The sequence below is a fragment of the Monodelphis domestica genome, chromosome 4, assembly GCF_027887165.1.
Source record: "Monodelphis domestica isolate mMonDom1 chromosome 4, mMonDom1.pri, whole genome shotgun sequence".
Classification (NCBI taxonomy): domain Eukaryota; kingdom Metazoa; phylum Chordata; class Mammalia; order Didelphimorphia; family Didelphidae; genus Monodelphis; species Monodelphis domestica.
The window spans coordinates 339,278,641-339,296,841 of NC_077230.1; the positions used below are offsets into that span (position 1 = coordinate 339,278,641).

Consider the following 18,201-nt stretch of genomic DNA (forward strand, 5'->3'; position numbering starts at 1 on the left):
GCCAGACCTGGAGACAGGAGGTCCTGGATTCCAGATACTTCCCAGCTGTGTGACCCTGGGCAAGTCACTTAACCCCCATTTCTTGGCCCTTAATCAGCCTTCTGCCTTGGAACCAATACGTAGTATTGATTCTGAGATGGAAGGTAAGAAAAAGAAAATGTTTTATCTCTACTTTAACATTATGGTCCTATGTGTTAGTTTCTTCATTAATAAGGAGATTTGATGAACGGTCACCCAAGTGCTTTCCCTATGAAATTTAACCTTCCACTTTTGCTTATATATCTAGTTATTTGAACATTGCTTCCTGCCTCAGTTTTCCCAACTGTAAAATGGGGATCATAATAACTCCTACCGCATAAGGTTCTTGTGAGTTTCAAATGATATGAAGCATGTAAAATATTTAGCACAATGCCTGCTACATAGTACACACTTAATAAATGTGTGTTGATTGATTAAATGGGCTTTCTAGTTCTAAATCTATGATTCTAAGATTCAGTCATGCAGTAGAAAAATTGCTAGCTTTAAAGTCACCTGAGACTCTCAGAGAACCTGAGTTCAAATCTCTGCCCTATTCTTTACTATCTGTATGTCTTTAGACTAGTTCCTTAATCTCTCTCCCTCTGTTTCCTTGTCTTTAAAATTAAGGAGTTGAACCCAATGCACTATGATTCTAAGCCTGTGATCCTGTGCTTCATAGGGAGAGCAACTCACCTGTTCAGTTGTTTTCAGTCATGTCTGACTCTTCATGACCCCATATGAGGTTTTCTTGACAAAGAGATACTGGAATGGTTTGCCATTTCCTTCTCCAATATAATCATTTTACAGATGAGGAAACTGAGACAAACAGTTAAGTGACTTGCCCAGAGTCATACAACTCAGTAGGTATTTGAGGTTGAATTTGAACTCATGAAGATGAATCTGCCCAACTCCAGGTCCAATGTTCTGTGGCACCACCTAGCTGCCCTAAGTTATAGCTTATTGATGATAAAAGATGTAGTGATGCAGTAAGCTAGTCAACAAGGGGCATCCCTGGTCCCTATGACCATTTTGCTCTGACATGGTGTGTTCCATAGCACAATGGGCCAGTGAGGAGCTCAGCCCCTCTACCAGGGCTGCAGACTCTTCTAAGTAGCCTGTCACTGTTGGATCCTGCCATCCTCCATATTCAAGAGTCCAAACCATCGCAAAACTGTAGCACCCACATATGGAGCTGGAAGGAGCCTTGGAGGTCATCTAGTCCAATCCCTTTGTTTTAGAGTGGAGGAAACTGTGTCCCAGACAGGTTAAGTGACTTCTCCACAATCTTACAGGTAGTCAGTGGCAGGTCTAAGTTTTGAACTCAGGTCCTATGACTATTTTTCACTGTGACAATTTCACCTTTCACAGATGGAGCAATCTAAAGTAAGCAGATACCAAGCAACTTTGAATATATCACTTGTAAACTATAAACAATTTAATAAAATGAAGAACAAATTTGATACTAGATAATAACAAACTGATATTTATGTAATGCTTTAATATTTGAAAAGCATCTTATATGCATTATTTTATCAGGTTCGCACAATAATCCAGCAAAGCAGGATTATCATCACAAATGAGATCATTTGGGTTATATGCTAAGTGATGTAGTGAATAGAGCACTGGGCCTGGAGTCAGGAAAAGCTGAGTTTGAATCTGGCCTCAGACAATAGCTGTATGACCCCAGGTATTTAACCTCTGTTTGCCTCAGTTTCCTCAGCTATAAAATGGGGATGATAATAGCACCTATCTTACAGGTTTGTTGTAAGAATCAAATAAAATAATATTTTAAAGTAGTTAATATCACCCTGTAACGGGTAAATTTATGGTTGAGAGTAAATATAAATATCATTGGTCACCAAGGATTTAATTTCTTAAATCCTAAATGAAACACTCAAGTCAGAATGGAGTTTTATGGTGATTTAATTACAACAGGAGGAAGAAATTAAGAGAGAGAGAGAGAGAGAGTTAACTCAAATTGCTCCGGCTCAGGTTGAGCCAGGCAGGAGTTCAAAGGTTTTGGCCAAGGGCGGCCTTCCCCTGAGAGCCAAGGGAAAGGGGGGGGTCAGTCCTTCTCACTCACGTGACCAATTGAAGGAAAGCTGTCTGCGGGAGCTCCTCTAAGCTCGAGTTCCAGGATCAAACTGGTGCCTAGCCCTCTTCACAGGAAGTGACAAGAACTCCAAAGGCAGTTCTCTACCTCACTTCCTGCATCTCACATGTGCCAATGGTGGCATAAGCTTGGCTTAGGACAGCCCAGGGAACAGTCAGTTGTTTCTGATTTGTCATTTGCTAGCACATGCCTGTGTAGTGTGGGTGTGCACATTCCTGGGTGTTAGACTAAGCAAGATGGGGAAAATATAAAAATCACAGCCCCTAGTACATAGTAGGCATTATCTAAATGCTTGTTATCATTATTATTATTATTAAGCATTTAGGACAATGCATGGCACATAGAAAGCATTCTATAAATGCTTTGTCGTCGTCATTGTCGTTGTCATAGTAGTATATTTGTAAAGCATTTAGCACAGTGCCTGGCACATTTTTGGAGCCATATAAATGCTTGCTGTTATTATTATTATTATTATTATTATATTGGTAAAGCATTTAGCACAGTACTAATACATTGTTGGAGCTATGTAAATGCTTACTATTAACTATCATCATCATCATCATTATTATTATATTTTTAAAGCACAGCACAGTGCCTGGCACGTTTTTGGTGCTATGTAAATGCTTGCTATTTTATTATTATGTTGGCAAAGCACTTAGCACAGTATCTAACACTTTGTTGGGGCCATGTAACGGTTGGCTATTAATTGTTATTACTCATCATCATCAATTTTATTACAGCTGTAAAGCTCTTAGCATGGTGCCTGGCATATATTTTGCATATTTGCACATGCAAATAAATGTTTGTCTTTTTCCTCCCTTCATTTTACAGATGAAGAAACTGAGGCTTAGAAGACTTAAGTGTTTGCCCAGGATTACATAGCTAGTAAGTAGCAGAGCGAGGTGGGATACAAACCCATGCCTCTGTGACTCCAAGTGCAGTGCTAGATCCACTTGGCTAAGAAGGTGAGCTAAGGATGCCCACAGAGGTTGGCATAGTCCCTTCAGTCCTTACACATTCCTCATTAACTCCAGCTGGTTGGTCCTATATGCTGTATTCCCTCCTCCCAGACCCCCACCTCTGGAGGAAGAGCTTCAATATCATCAGCCTTCCTCAGTCACACAACTTCTTGATGGATGAAGCAACTGGTAAAGTTCAGTCTAGATAAGAAACCACTTAGGAGGGACATGATAACCATTTAATTCACTTATCATGTATTATTTGGTATTATGGAATGAAAGTCACAGAGTTGTCTACTTTCCTTATTTTAAAGACGAGGCTACTGAAGCCCAAAGATGTAAGCAGCAGAGCTGAGATTCAAACCCAGATCTTCCGACTCCAAATCCTTTTTCTTCTCCCTTACTTTGCTCGTGTCATGTTCCCTTCCCAGACCATCAGTTCCATGAGAACAGAGAATTTCTTCTTTATTTAAACTTTGTTTTCCTAGCTTCTAACAACATTTTGCCCACTATGGATGATCAGTTCATGGAATTTATATTTTATTGTATTGGAGAAGAAAAGAGTGGATAGAAAACATGATTGCCGTTTTTAAAGATCTGAAAAGTTGTCCTCTACAAGATGGGTTTAGACTTGTTCTGAGGTAGAAGTTAAAGGGAAGTAGATTCCAGTTCAACACCAGAAAGACCTTTATAACATTTAAAACTGTTCAGAAGTAGAATGGACTGACTCAAGAAATAGTGAGTCTTTAGTCACTGAAATTATTCAGATGAAGACGCTTGTTGGAAACCCAGCTAGGTGGTACCCTAGTGCACAGAGTGCTGGACTTGTAGTCCAGAAGACCCAAGTTCAAATCCAGACTCATATATTGACTAACTGTGTGACACTGGAACTTCTCTCCATCTCAGTTTTCATCTGTAAAATGAAGATAATAATAGCACCTATCTCCTAGTATTGCTGTGAGGTTAAAATGAACGATATTTGCAAAACACTTTGCAAACCTTAAAGTGCTATATAAATGTGATGATGATGATGATGATGATGGTGCTATAGAGAAAATTCCCATTTTGTTATATATTGGGTTAAAAGACCATTTAAACTAGAGGATGAGGAGGAGAAGACCTCAGAATGTCAAAGCTCTAGTCTAACACTCCCCACCCAACCCCATCCACACACACGGGGATGGGGCATGGGGACTTAAAACAAGGTTATGTGACTTGCTTAAGCATATATAATGGTGGCATTTGAACCCAGCTCCTCCTTCTTCACAGCTTTCTACTGTATCATAATGCCTCCTTCCCCTTTGACTTTTGAGTCTATGAGACAGTAAACTATTAGAACTATAAATTTAGAGCTAGAAGAGACCATTACATAAATAACATTTTTATGAGAAATATGTTTTCCAAAACAAAAAAAAATTAGTGAAAAGAATGGCATTGTTTTACACATTTTTACAAGCCTCTTTAATGTCCGGCCTAATAGAAGACAGCTGAATTCTCAGATCTGCATCTTTATTTATGTTTTTATTGTTATTCATTTATTATTTTTTCAATCTGTTCTGATCTCTTCCTTTGATTAAAGTTTAACAAAAAAAAAAATGGACCTCACACAAATACGTAATTGAAAAAGGGAAGAGTATTTTAATGGGCAAACAATGTCTGAGTATTATTACACAAATGGTTTTGACACAGAAGACCCCCTAAATGGTCAAAGCAACCCTTAGGGATTGTGGTCCATGGACTACACTTTGAGAACAACTGCCTTGGCATATAAGATTCCTGGTTTTGATAGCAAAAATGTACTAATAACTGACATGTATGGCTTTGCATACATTATCTCATTTGTGCCTTGTAACAAGCCTGTGAGGTCAGAAATAATAGTATCATCCCAGCCAGAAGAAGCTAGGTATTTTAGGGGACAGAGCACTAACCTAGAGTCAGGAAAACAAATTTAAATACAGCCTTGAACACTTACAAGCTGTGTGACCTTGAGCGAGTCACTTAACTTCTGCCTGCCTCAGTTTCCCCAACTGTAAAATGAGGATAAAAACAGCACCTACCTGAAAGAGTTAATGTGAAGGATCCAAGGATCAAATACATTTGCTTGTTTCCTTTCTTTCATTTTACAGGTGAGGAAACTTAGATTCAGAAAAATGAAGGGTCTGCTCACAATCCACCGCTAGTAAGTGATGAGCAGAATTTTAGTCCACATCTAACACTGACAACTATGGCTTACTTGTATACAGGCCAGATTATAATGCCATTTTGCTATAGTTATTTTTAATGAAATGAAATGAATTTTGTTTGAAGAACATCCTATTTCAGGAGAGAAATGGCTAGACTTTGGGAATATCAGCCAGTGATGTTTATTTTATTATTTATTTGGCAAGTGACTTATGTTCCTCATAGTGTAGGGAAGCTGAACTGAGAACAGAAAATAAAGATTCATCACCATCTCTCTAGGACTCAGTTTTCCCATTCATAAACTGGCAAGAGTTGGACTAGATCAAAGATTCTCAAGTTGAGGTCCAGGCACTGTTTTTAATATTTGGATAATGATTTCAATATGATTGGTGTCAATGTTAATCCTATGTGTCTCGTTTTATGAAGTTAAAAACAATACTCTGAGAAGGGTCCACAATCTTCACCAGACTGCCAGAGGGATCCATCACACACAAAAAAGGAATAGCTTCCGGCTAGAGGGTCTTTCAGCGTCCCCTCTAATTCTAACATTTTGTATTCTAAGGTTCTATCCAGCATTAATGTGAGAATCTTCCTTCCAAATTCAGTCTGAAGCTTCACAAAAGCTCCTAGTAGGGCAAAACACTCAGGAAGGGAAACCAGGGCCTGAGAGAAAAATGGGTGATGGGAAAAAGTCTAAGGGAGGAAGAGTAGAAGGCGAGAAGAAAGACACAATGACAAAGAAAGTTCCGATATGAAGTAGTCTGACAGCAAGTTAGCTCTGGTGAAATAGAGCTTCCATGGTTAAGAGCTCTGGTTGTAAGAGCTTAACCCATAGTCGACTTACTAGAGTTTTTTTGTTTTGTTTTGTTTTGTTTTGTTTTTATAAAATCCTTACTTTCCATCTTAGAATCAATACTATGCATTGGTCCCAAGGCAGAAGAGCAGGAAGGGCTTGGCAATGGGGGTTAAGTGACTTGCCCAGGGTCATACAGCTAGGACATGTCTGAGGTCAAATTTAAACCCAGGACCTCTCACCTCTGGGCCTGACTCTCAATCCACTGAACCACCCAGCTGCCCCATAATAGAGTTTTAATTGAGGTTACAACAGTATAGGGGGAAGGGAAAATGATAATTAGACCAGTGGTCCCATACATTAACATTATGAGGTAACCCTTACTAGATCCAAACTGCTGGACCCTAAGAGGATAGGTAAAGCTAAAGCCCAAATAAATCAGGAGTTCATATGGCCTAACACATCTAAGCTTGTTTGATGCAGATGTTCAATTTATTGTCTTTGGCCAAACTGGAAGACTGGGATAACTAGCCAGTCTTCCAGAGTGTAGCCTCAGGGAAGGGCTAGGATTTGACACAGTTAAGGTTCAACTTAACTAGAGGTTAAGTCTGGAACCTCCCTGGGGAGAAATCTGGTGGGATGGGGCTAACTTGGACTCTCCAGATTTCTAGGATGAAGGTCCAGAAAGGTTATATATGACTTATCCAAGATCTCACAGGGAGTAAGTGACAAATGCAAGATGTAAACCCGAGTCTTTCTGCCCCAGATCTGACACTCATATCGTGAGGCCGCTTTATTTTCTGTGCTTTAATATTTGATATTCTCAGTTGCTTTATAGATCTCTCATTCTAAAGTCCGGTCTAGTCCCAATATCCCATTTTTTTATGTGGGAAGCAATTTTACGTGAAGGCAGGGCCTTCAATGTCAGCCTCTATTTTTAGGCATTTTATTAGATCATAAATCATGTCCTTCCCCCGACCCCTACCATGATCATGTTTCCATTCGGAGGACCACAATTTCTAAACCTGTCATGGTTCCTCATGCCACGCTGAGTCCCATGTGTCCTTTTGTTGATGTCATTTCATCATGTCTAACTCTTCCGGACCCCATTTGGGATTTTTCTTAGCTAAGATATTAGAGTGCTTTGCCATTTCCTTCTCCAGCTCACTTTACAGATGAGACTGAAGCAAATGGGGTCACACAGCTAGTAAGTGTCTGAGGTCACATTTGAACTCAGATCTTCCTGATCCAAGACCTGGTACTCTCTCCATTTTGTTACCCCATTTTTGCTGCCTCCCATTGTTTTTATCCTGTTCTCTAATGTCCATGAAACCAAAGAGCTTCCCTTTCTTGAGAGAGTAAAGGTGTTATCTTTCCCCTCTTTATCATACTTTTTTGGGGTACATCATTTGTTCTCTCTTCTCATTTAAACAACTTCCTACAAAAGCTACTGATTTTCTTATAAGGAAGGATTCTAGAAACTTCATTCTTTAATTCAATTCTTTCACTTTTCCTTTTCATACTTCTTTAAGTCTTCTTAGATTTAGCTCTTAAGATCCTTTTATCCTTTGATAATCCTTTGTACTTTACACCCACAGATCAATTTTCCTTTAAAAAAAAAGATAAACTATAAAACCGGAGATAATTCATTTTACTATTTAATCTTTTGTTGTTAATTATTCTCTTTTATTTACGTGTCCAGTTGTTTGTGGTCTTTGCTAGTCAACTAATCTGTTCAACCTCTTATAGTTAGTTTGAGGGGTTTTTTTTGGGGGGGGGCCGAGGGTTCAGGAATTCTTCCTGCAGTATTCTTTTGTTTACTATCCATCCTTTATTTTTGTTGATGATTGGGATCAGTTTGGGAGTACCTGTTTGTTATTTGGGATTGCATCTTGAACTTTTTTGCTTTTTTCCATTTATTATTCCTGTAATTTTTCTGGAATGCAAAATAATCTCATGTCATTTGAATTACTTTTACCTCATATCTAAAGATCTTTCTCCTGACTCCTTAGAAAATTTGTTGTTTGTTGTTGAAATTATTCAGTTAAACACTATGTCTCTTTAAGTTTAAAAGAACAGAATTCTTTCTAGTGGCGATCTGTGAATTCTCTTGATTACTATGTTTTCTTGCATTATTTCCTGCATTGTTGTATTTAGGTTTTTTATGTGTCATATTCTTCTTAGATATCTTCAATCATTAAGTTATCTTTGAGTGTTCTATTTCAAACTCAGTTGTTTGGGCTTTTATAGGACCTGTGCATTCTTTTACTATTATTGCCTTTTATTTCCTTTTGCAAAATTTTCCTCCACTTCAGTATTTTTGTGTTCCAAATATATTGTTCATTCTCATTCTCTCTCTCTCAGCTTCTACTTCTTTGGATGTGTTCATTTTTTCCCACTCTGCTAGTTGGGTTTTTTCATTCTTAATTGAAAGTTCTGATTACTGCTTTAAATCCAATTTTGAAATGTCTTGATTTTCTCATGATATCTGGGGAGATAATTGTTTCTTTCCTCTGATATTTCATTTTTCCTAAATATTATAGTATTGGTTCAGTTTTCAAAAGTCAGATGTTGAAAAATGTTCAAAGTCAAAGAAGTTTTGACTTCTTTTCCAGGTTTTACTTATTCTTCCTTTATATTCTTTATATATCTTTATATTCCTTTGTTGGTTGTCCGCTTATGGGCTAAGTTTTTATTCCCTGTCATTAACCTTTGGAAATCCTCCTCATTTTTTCCTCCTGCCCCTAAAACTTTTACATTCTGCCTTAGTATTGATTCTAAGACAGAAAAGCATCAAGGGCAAGGCTGTTGGGGTTAGGTGACTTGCCCAGGGTCATATAGCTAAGAAGTGTCTAAGGCCAGGTCCTGTTGATTCCATCCACTGAGCCACCTAGTTGCCCCTCCTCATTCTTTTGCCTCCTGTTGCTGTACAGACTCCTGAGACTGGGCTACTACTAGGTGGTTTCAGCCTCTTCACACTGAGAAATGTGGCAGCTTTTCTCCTAATAACCTGGAGGAAAAGACTGGTCCCAGCTGAATTTCTAATCCCGTTCTCCTCTGATCACACATTTTGCTCTCCTTTAACCTGTAGCATGTCTTTCATTATGCCAGAGTTTTCAGTTGCTCCCCGTTTCCTTTGAGTGACTGGCCTCCATCAGTGTATGTCATCTATATTGTAATTGGAGGGTCAGAGCACTTGAGGAAGAATCATTGCTGTGTCAGATCACTGTATCAAGACCCACAGTTCTCAGCCAGATCCAGCTTACTTCTGCTCACTGGCTAGGGATAAGGGACTGCATGAGAGCTGTAAATATTAAGAATCATTGGAGCTGATCCATAAAGAGTTTTACTTTGTATCGAGGCTCTATATACTTATGTTGCTTGGCTGTAATTTACTCTATATTTGGCCCACAGGTCCTTTCTTTGAGGATACAGGATTTGAAAGAAATTTGTAGGAAACTACTCTTGCCATTTTACTAGCTACACTAGCCTCTGTCATCTTAGCAGTCATATAATGCCCAGAGACATCCAAATACTTTTTTTTTAACTGTCGCCTTCTGACTTAGAATCAATACTAAGTATCAGTTCTAAAACAGAAGAGTGTAAGGGCTAGACAGTTGAGGTTAAGTGATTCACTCAGGATCACATAGCTAAGAAGTATCTGAGGTCACTTCTGAACCCAGGTCCTCCCTGCTCCTGATCTGGCATTCCATCCACTGAGCCACCTAGCTGCCCGCCAGGAAAGAGCATGCCAAGCTCTGTGGCTCTCTCATTTACTTGGTAAGCAGGAAACTCTTGAATTCCATTCTCTTCAGCTGGCTGAAACCCAGATCCTTAGATAAATATATAACTAATAATCTACTTTTCTATAGGACTTTAAAGCCCAGAAAGTGCTTCCCCTAGGACACAGAGGAGTAAGAGAGCTTCCAGGGCTAGTTAGTGCCAAGACTAAAACTTGAGCCCAGTCTTTGGGTTCCAAGGCCAGGGTGCTTCAGCCATCAGCTTGCTCTCTCAAGAGTATTGTGCACACATGTCACACAGGAAGCTGAAAACTGTGCCAAAGAAGTGATGCCACCACATGCCTTCTAGCAGCCCCTTCTGAATTTCTGCCTAGAAGGGAACAGCTGGGATGCTGGTGCTGTTAACACCAAGGGCTTGGGTGGGAAAAGAGAGGATTAGCAGCACACTAGTCTGAGGAGACTCCCTCAATCCCAAACCAGATGAAATGGAAAAAGAGATGCTTTATGAACAGGTGCACAAATTTGATGCCAGCTCTCACTCCACCAATCACAGAGCCCTTCTGCCTCTGCTTGTCTGCCCGGTTACAAGAAGGTCTCCTGGGTCAAGGTAATTTGAACTCTAGGCTAGATTACAAGGGGATAGATTTAAGCTTAATGTAAGGAAGTGCTGTCAGTCAGTCAGTCAGTTACAGCTGGCCTAAAATGGAATGGGAAGAAATGAGTTCCCATCACCAGAAGTGTCCAGGCAGAGGCTAGAAGACCCTCTGCCACAGATGTAAAAATAAGGTTCTCTTCCTGGGTAGCCCGTTGGGATAGACCATAGGATTCTGAGCTAGAAGAATTCTACATTTGAATTCAGCTAGTGGGCATAGATGGATGTTTGTGAAGTCTCTGAAGGTACCCGTAGAAGTTTGGATGGCTTCTCTGAAATCTAACTACAAATCTGTATTGAACCCCCAAAGTTCAGACCAGGCAACACAATTAGATCTACAGTGTGTGGCTATTGGAAGTCCTATTCCTCATTACCAGTCCAATTCCTCATTACTAATGGTTCAGAAATGGATTTTCAATAACATGTGGATCAAAAAAAATTATATGTGGCATCCTCTGTTGATTTAGAGCATCAGGGAATTGTTGGTGTCATGTGTGTAATGACCACAGCAATTAAGATAGCTAGAAAGTAGAAATCAGGATGATCAGGATTTTTAGGAAGAGCAGATGTGGCAGGGGAATGCCCTGAAGATGAATTAAATAATCGTGGGCATCCCAAGATTCATTCATAACTCTAGAACTGGGAGTTACTTTAGAGGCCATCTAGTCCAGCTCTCACTTTACAGAGAAACCTATTAACACAGAGACATTTGACTATTGTGGAGCCATCCATAAATGAAAAATTAAAGAGTTTATACTCTAAAAGAAAATGACCCAAAGGTTATCTCAGCCAGCCCTTATCTAACCAAGAAATGCTTTTATATTATCCCAATTTGCTCTGCCTGAAGGTATCCAGTGATGGGTAACTCCCTCCGTCCTGAGGCAGCCTGTTTTTAGTTGATGACAGCTATGATGACAGCTATGACTCATACAAAATTGTTCTTCACACCAAGCCTTAGGCTGCTCCCCTGTACCTTCCACCTCTTGTTTCCAGGCCTTCTTCTAGACCTACCTCTTTTACTTCTGATTCTGGAACTCAGATCCTTCTATCTGAGTCTCTTTGCCCATCTTGAAAATTTCAGTACCTTCCCTAACCTGTATATAGCTTGCTTTGTAAATATTTGTTTACATAAACATTTGTTTACTTTCCTATTAGATTGTAGTCTTTGAAGGCAGGGACAGTCTTTTGACTCTTTTTGTATTCCCAGCACCTAGTGCAGCATTTTTTTTAAACCCTTACCTTCTGTCTTAGAATTAATATTGGTTCAAAGATGGGAGAGTGGTAAGGGCTAGGCAATGGAGGTTAAGTGACTTACCCAGGGTCACACAGGTAAGAAGTTTCTAAGGCAGATTTGAACCCAGGATCTCCTACCTCTAGGCCTGGCTCTCAATCCACTGTGCCACCCAGCTGCCCCCACATAGTAGACATTTAATAAGTGTTTATTGATTGATTGAGCACCTGAGTGGTCAAGAGATCTATCAGTCATTTAATCTAGTCCATTTTAGAAAGGAAAGAAAAGTAACAAGCATTTATTAAGCACTATATGCCAGGCACTGTACTGCTCACTACAAATATTACCTTATTTCATCTTCACAACAACAATTAAAATAGGTGCTAGTATTACTCCTATTTTTTAGATGAGGAAACTGAGGTAGGCAGAGGTTAAGTGACTTGCCCAGGATCACACCACTAATCATTGTCTGAAACTGGATTTGAGCTCAGGTTTTCCTGATTCCAAGCCCGGTGCTCTATCCACTGTCAGTCTCCTCTTTGTCACTTATACAAGCAATAAGATAGACAGATAGAAAAAAACAGAAATTATAGGATTTCAAGCTGGAAAATTCCATATGCCATTTACTTTGATCTCCCATTTTACAGAGGGAGATACTGAGGGCCAAACTCAGGTAAGGACCCCAGGGCATAGAGTAGATTCAAACCCTAGTCCCATACATTTTCTCCTATGCCCCATTGTGGTAGGCTGGGCCAGACTCAGGCTGATCCCCTGGTGGCTGACTAGCTTCCTTATCTGAATAAAATGAAAGTCTTAGATGGTTTAACCCAGTTAATAGAAGTTTTTTTAAATTAATTAGTTTGTTTATGAAACCTTACCTTCCACCTTAGAATCATTACTGTGTATTGGTTCCAAGGCAGAAGAGTGTAAGGGCTAGGCAATGGAGATCAAGTGACTTGCCCAGAGTCATCCAGCTAGGGAGTGTCTGAGGTCAGATTTGAACCTAGGACCGCCCATCTCTGGACTTGGCTCTCAATCTACCCAGCTGCCCCCACAAAAGGTTTCTTAACCATAGCAGGGGAAGGCTATTCAACCAGGACATTCAATGGGGACACCACGCTGCTTCCACTGAGGAATCTTTGTATTGATGCTGTCAGTCCACAATTAGAAACTTCAGAGAAAACTTTGGAGCACTTTGTGGCCTTTTGTAGTCAGGGCAACAAGAGCCAGTCCTCTCCGTCAGTCAGGGCTTGAGGACAGTTTCCGTGGTTCTAAAGGAAAAGAACTAGCCTGACCTGCATTGGGAGAAGACCTTAACAAAAGCCAGTCCAGCCTACGGCAGGATCCTCCTTCCACACACCTAAGCTACAGAGAGAGGGAATCTTGCTGACACCTTTTGAAAAATAGTATTTTATTTTTCCCCCAATTACATATAAAAACAATTTTAACATTTGTTTTTGTTTGTTATTTTGAGTTCCAAATCTCTACCTCCTTCCCATCTCTCTCTGAGATGCCAAACAATCTGATAGAGATTTTACATGTGCCATCATGCAAAACATTTTTTCATATTAGCCATTTTGTGGAATTGCTATTAAACAAGAGAGAGAAGAAGAAGAAAGAAGAAGAAGAAGAAGAAAAGTAGAAGAAGAAGAAGAAGAAGAAGAAGAAGAAGAAGAAGAAGAAGAAGAAGAAGAAGAAGAAGAAGAAGAAGAAGAAGAGGAAGGAAGGAAGGAAGGAAGGAAGGAAGGAAGGAAGGAAGGAAGGAAGGAAGGAAGGAAGGAAGGAAGGAAGGAAGGAAGGAAGGAAGGAAGGAAGGAAGGAAGGAAGAGAAAGAAAATAAATATTTTGATCTTTTTTTAGTATGATTCAGACTCCACCTATTGTTTTTTTTTTTTTCTGAAGGCAGATGGCATTTCTCTTTGGGACTTTTTTGGATGGATGTATTGCTAAAAATAGCCAGGTCATTCACAGTTGTTCATTGTAAAATATTGCTGTTCCTGTGTACATTGTTCTTCTGGTTCTGCCCACTTTGTTTTATATCAGTTCATGTCAATCTTCCCAGGTTTTTCTGACTGCCATCCTGCTTTTAATTCTTATTTGCTAATGTGAAGATGGAATTAACTCTACCCTACTTATTCTTTAGATTTTAGCCACCAGGAATGTATACACTGTAAAAATTAAAATCAATCTGAAATAATAAAAATAGTATATTTTAGGAGAATTATTAATGATCATTAGAAATAAAGGAATAAAAAGGTAACAAAATAAAAAACCACATACCCATGGCTAATCAGCCTATTCAAAATCCCCACTTACCACCACGGTTGCCAACAGGAAGTAAAGAGCCCCAGGACCAGCCACCCCACTGGCTAATATCCCTTGTCTACAGGAAGTACATAATGACAGGAAGTCAGTGGGCTCTGGGGAAATGTAGTTTTTAGGGTAACAGATTTCTAATTATACAGTACCCCCACTTAAGGATTAGGTGAGGGGGAGGGGTCTGTGACCCATGTGTGCTAGTGAGCGACAAATCAGAAATAACTGACTGCCCCCTGGTCAGTCTGAAGCCAAGTTTAAGCCACCATTGGTACGCGTAAAAGTGGACCAAAAGCACAGGAAGTGACCCAAAGAACTGCCTTTAAATTTGGTGGTCACTTCCTGTGAGGGGGTCTGGGCCTTTGAACTTGGCCTTGGAGGAACTCAGGCTTGAGACCTCAGACTGCTTCCCTTTGGACTGACACGTGGGTGAGTGAAAAAAGACTGACTTCCTTTCCTTGGCTTTCTGGAGGCACCAGCCTCTGGAGAAGGCCCCTAGTCTTGGAGGAGGCCTTGTTTAATTAATCCTCTGCCCCCCCCCCCCTTGCTGGGCCCTCTGAAGCCCGGCCTGGTTCTGACCAGACCAGAGTAGCTACCTCTCTCTCTCTCTCTCTCTCTCTCTCTCTCTCTCTCTCTCTCTCTCTCTCTCTCTCTCTCTCTCTCTCTCTCTCTCATTTTCCTTACTTTCTTTCTCTCTCTTTGTAAATAAAACTACCATAAAATTCATTCTGACTTGAGTAATTCGTTGGAATTTAGAAAATAAATTCCTGGCAACCATACTCTTAAATATTCAGTCCAACCATCATTTTTACCCCTAACACTAACAAACTCTTAAACCGACTATACAAGACCCAGGAAGCTCTGTGTCTTAACTCCCACAGCAGATTGCTGAATTAGATCTTGATTTTTAAAAGCTTTTTCTTCAACACCTGAATTATTAAGATACATTTATATACCAAGTCCAGAGGGGAAGAAAGAAGTGAAAGTAAAGAGAATTTGGCTCTGGTCCTGGGTCTAGGACTGATTTCCCAGGTGACCTTGGGTGGGCCACTTCACTTGTTAGTTTTATTCTGAAAAATGATAGTAGAACCTGTCCCATAATTATATCACAGAAAGACAACTTGGAGAGACACTCTGATGTTATGGAAAGGGTGGTAGACTGAGTTGGGAAATCTGGATTAGATAAAGGTATGATTATCCCCAGTGGAAAGGACCAGATTGTGGAGAGCCTTGAATACCAGGCTAATGTGGATTTATAGAAATGGATTAATCAAAGATTTGTGGGAAGAGGTATGACATAGGTCTCTTCCAAGAAAAGAAGGGACAGGAGCAAGAATCGTTGCTAAGACTTGGCAACAACATCCCCTTTTCATTTCTTTGTAACTCCTCATGAGTTTCACTGCTCTTATAGTCACAAGATCTGGGTTCTAATTCTGGTTCCAACATTGACCTTGTCATCCTGAGAAAATCACTTCCACTCACTGATTCTCAGTTTGTATTTATAGAACATGGAGAGCTATCTGACCCCACCATTTACTAACCAGTTATTGGATCTTAAGCAAGTCATTCAATGCCCTGAGTTTCAGGTTTCCAGTATCAAATAGAAAATCCTGCTTGGCATTTGAAGTCTCTCACAACTTTGTCCATTCCTTCCTTCCCAGTCTTATAATTTACTCCCTTCTACATCCTATTCAATCCAGGCACATTGGCTTACTCATTGTTCTTCATATATTAGTCTCCATTGCCAGATTGCCAGGCCTTTGCATTATGTGTCCCCCACACCTGGAACCCTCTCCCTCCTCACCTCTGCTTCATGGCTTCACCAACTTCCTTCAAAACAGCTCAAAACCCATGTGGTACTGGACCTTTCCTGGTCTAATTATACCCCCCAAAAAATTTCTGGTGCCATCCCTCTCTGGAATTACCTTCCTTTTACCCTCTCTGTATCGTATCGATTCATAATGAGAGCTCTTTCTTTGCATCCTAGCACTTTGAACAGTTCCTGACATGTTGATGAATCATTTTTCAGTCAAGTTTGACTCTTGGTGACCCCATTTGGGGATTTTGGGGGGCAAAGTTACTGGATTGGCTTTCTATTTTCTTCTCTAGCTCATTTTTATGGATGAAGAAACTGAGGCAAACAGAGTTAAGTGACTTGGCCATGGTCATACAGATAATAATATCTGAGGCCAGATTTGAACTCGCAAAGATGAATGTCCCTGCCTCCAAACCTGGAGCTCTATCCACTGTGTCAATCTAGCTGCCTTGGGTTCGGGAAGACAGGTTCAAATCCCACCTTCAGCTCTGTGAACTTGGAGAGTAAATCACTTAATTTCTCTGACCCTTAGTTTCTTCATCTATAAAATGGGGATAAGAACATCCAGAGCCTCTACCCCCAAAGGATCATTGTAAGATTTAGATGAGTTTAAAACTTAAAACTTCACTATGATTTTTGAGATCATCTATCCTTATTATTAAGGTATATATAGGTATATTAAGGTATATATTAAGGTATAAGACTGTGCTTTATCAATTATAAATCATTAGAAATATGGGAATTGTTATTTTTTTAAACCTTTATCAAGCATTTGTATTGTCTATGCATTTGAGTTAAATTTCCATAAATTAGAGGCATCATCAAACAGGTTATGAAGGCAGTCCCTGCCCTCAGGGGTTATACCATGTAAGCAGGGAAACCCAGTCTGACCAGTTTAACCAAACAGTCAGCAAAAAAAAAAAAAAAGAGGCCTTGGCTGTTTGGAGTTGAGTCACAAAATCTGGTGTCTCTGCCCAGGTCCCCTCTGAAGACCCACAGTAAGACACCTAGAAGGACAGCCCTAGTACCTTTGGCACCCAGGCTCTCAGGAGCTGGGCTGGACAGACAAATCCAGCTGGCTTTGGGAGTGACTGGAGGCACAGGCCCTGGCAGGGGTGGATCTCCAGATCACCAACACCACAGCCCAGAATTCAGCAGCCTTCCTCTTGGGCTGCCAGGAGGTGAACGCAGGAGAAAGGAGCTCCTTCCAGGTGTGAGTTAGCCTCCCAACAGAGCTGACAGGGCAAGGACCATCCTCAGTAAGTACTTGGGCACTGGGATCAAGCCCCAGCCTTACTAACACGTAAAAGCTCTATGATCACAGGAAAAGTAATTTCACTCTCTGAACCTTAGTTTTCTTTCTCTCCTTGACAGATATATTCCCTTGAGGATCCACGTTGGTTCCTGCCTGACCCTCTTGGAGGTCAAAGTTCTGGGCACATAAGAAACTCAGTAAATAGTAATTATCATTATTGTTCATAAGAATGATTCCTATTTTTATAGCATTCTTAAGTCTTATAAAATACTTTCCTCACAGCAGCCATATGAAGTGGATATTGCAGATATCTTTATTCCATTTCACAGATTATTATTTCATTTTATTATTGCATTTCACAGTTAGATTTAATTAAATTTTGATCAGTTAATTTAATTAGTTTCTGGAGTGAAACGATTGCCCTGGTTTACAGCTAGTAGCAAAGCTGGACTTAGGAAGTGGTGAGTTCACTGGCTGGTCAAAAAGTCATTGATTTAGAACTGGAGAACATCTAGTCCAACTCTTTCAATTAGGAATTCAGATAGAAGCTGGGTGACTGCCTATAAAGAATGCAGGAGTGGAGATTTGTGAGAGGGTGAAGGGAAATGGCAAACTAGATGATCCCTCCTAGGAGGAAGATTTTTTATCTTGTTTACTAATTGGCTAAGTCTACAACTCTTTGAGTCTAAGACTTTAGGATTTCTTGTTGATTGAAAGTTGGAAAAATCAGATGACCAATGTATAGCTGACTTGATTTCATCTCCATCTTGGCCACCATCTTTCTCAATGTCTTAAGACTAGGACTGGGGAAGGGGCGATGGATATAAAACAGCATAGGAAATCTGGGGGAGTCTATGGTAAAGACTCTTTTACAGAAACTTATTAGGCAATCAGAATTAGAAATCATGTCTATTCCTAAGACTAAATATTGGGACATAGTGTGTTAGAAAACAGAACATAAATGGTCAGAGCAAAAAAGGACCTGAGAGATCATCTAGTTCTTTTATTCAGCGTTCAATTGTGTTTGACTCTTCATGACCCCATGGACCATAGCACACCAGACCATCCTATTCTCCACTATCTTTCAAAGTCTATCAAGTTGTTTCCATGACACTGTCCATCTCATT

At 40.0% G+C, this 18,201-nt stretch overlaps 1 protein-coding gene across 9 annotated transcripts in view; it reads left to right on the forward strand.

Annotated features, from left to right (window-relative positions):
- KCTD21 (potassium channel tetramerization domain containing 21) overlaps positions 1 to 18,201 on the forward strand; it is a 40,918-nt gene that overhangs the window by 16,692 nt on the left and 6,025 nt on the right. The window contains exons 1-2 of one of the 9 annotated variants that reach the window (XM_056794926.1): positions 9,381 to 9,844; positions 17,194 to 17,271. The exons of 1 other annotated variant lie outside the window; for it this stretch is intronic. The gene's annotated coding sequence lies outside the window, so the exon portion shown is untranslated. Of the gene's footprint in view, positions 1 to 9,380; positions 9,845 to 13,478; positions 14,433 to 16,732; positions 17,079 to 17,193; positions 17,279 to 18,201 lie in introns of those variants that run through there. 7 more of the 9 variants (XM_016421968.2, XM_056794925.1, XM_056794922.1 and 4 more) reach the window with 7 other exon arrangements.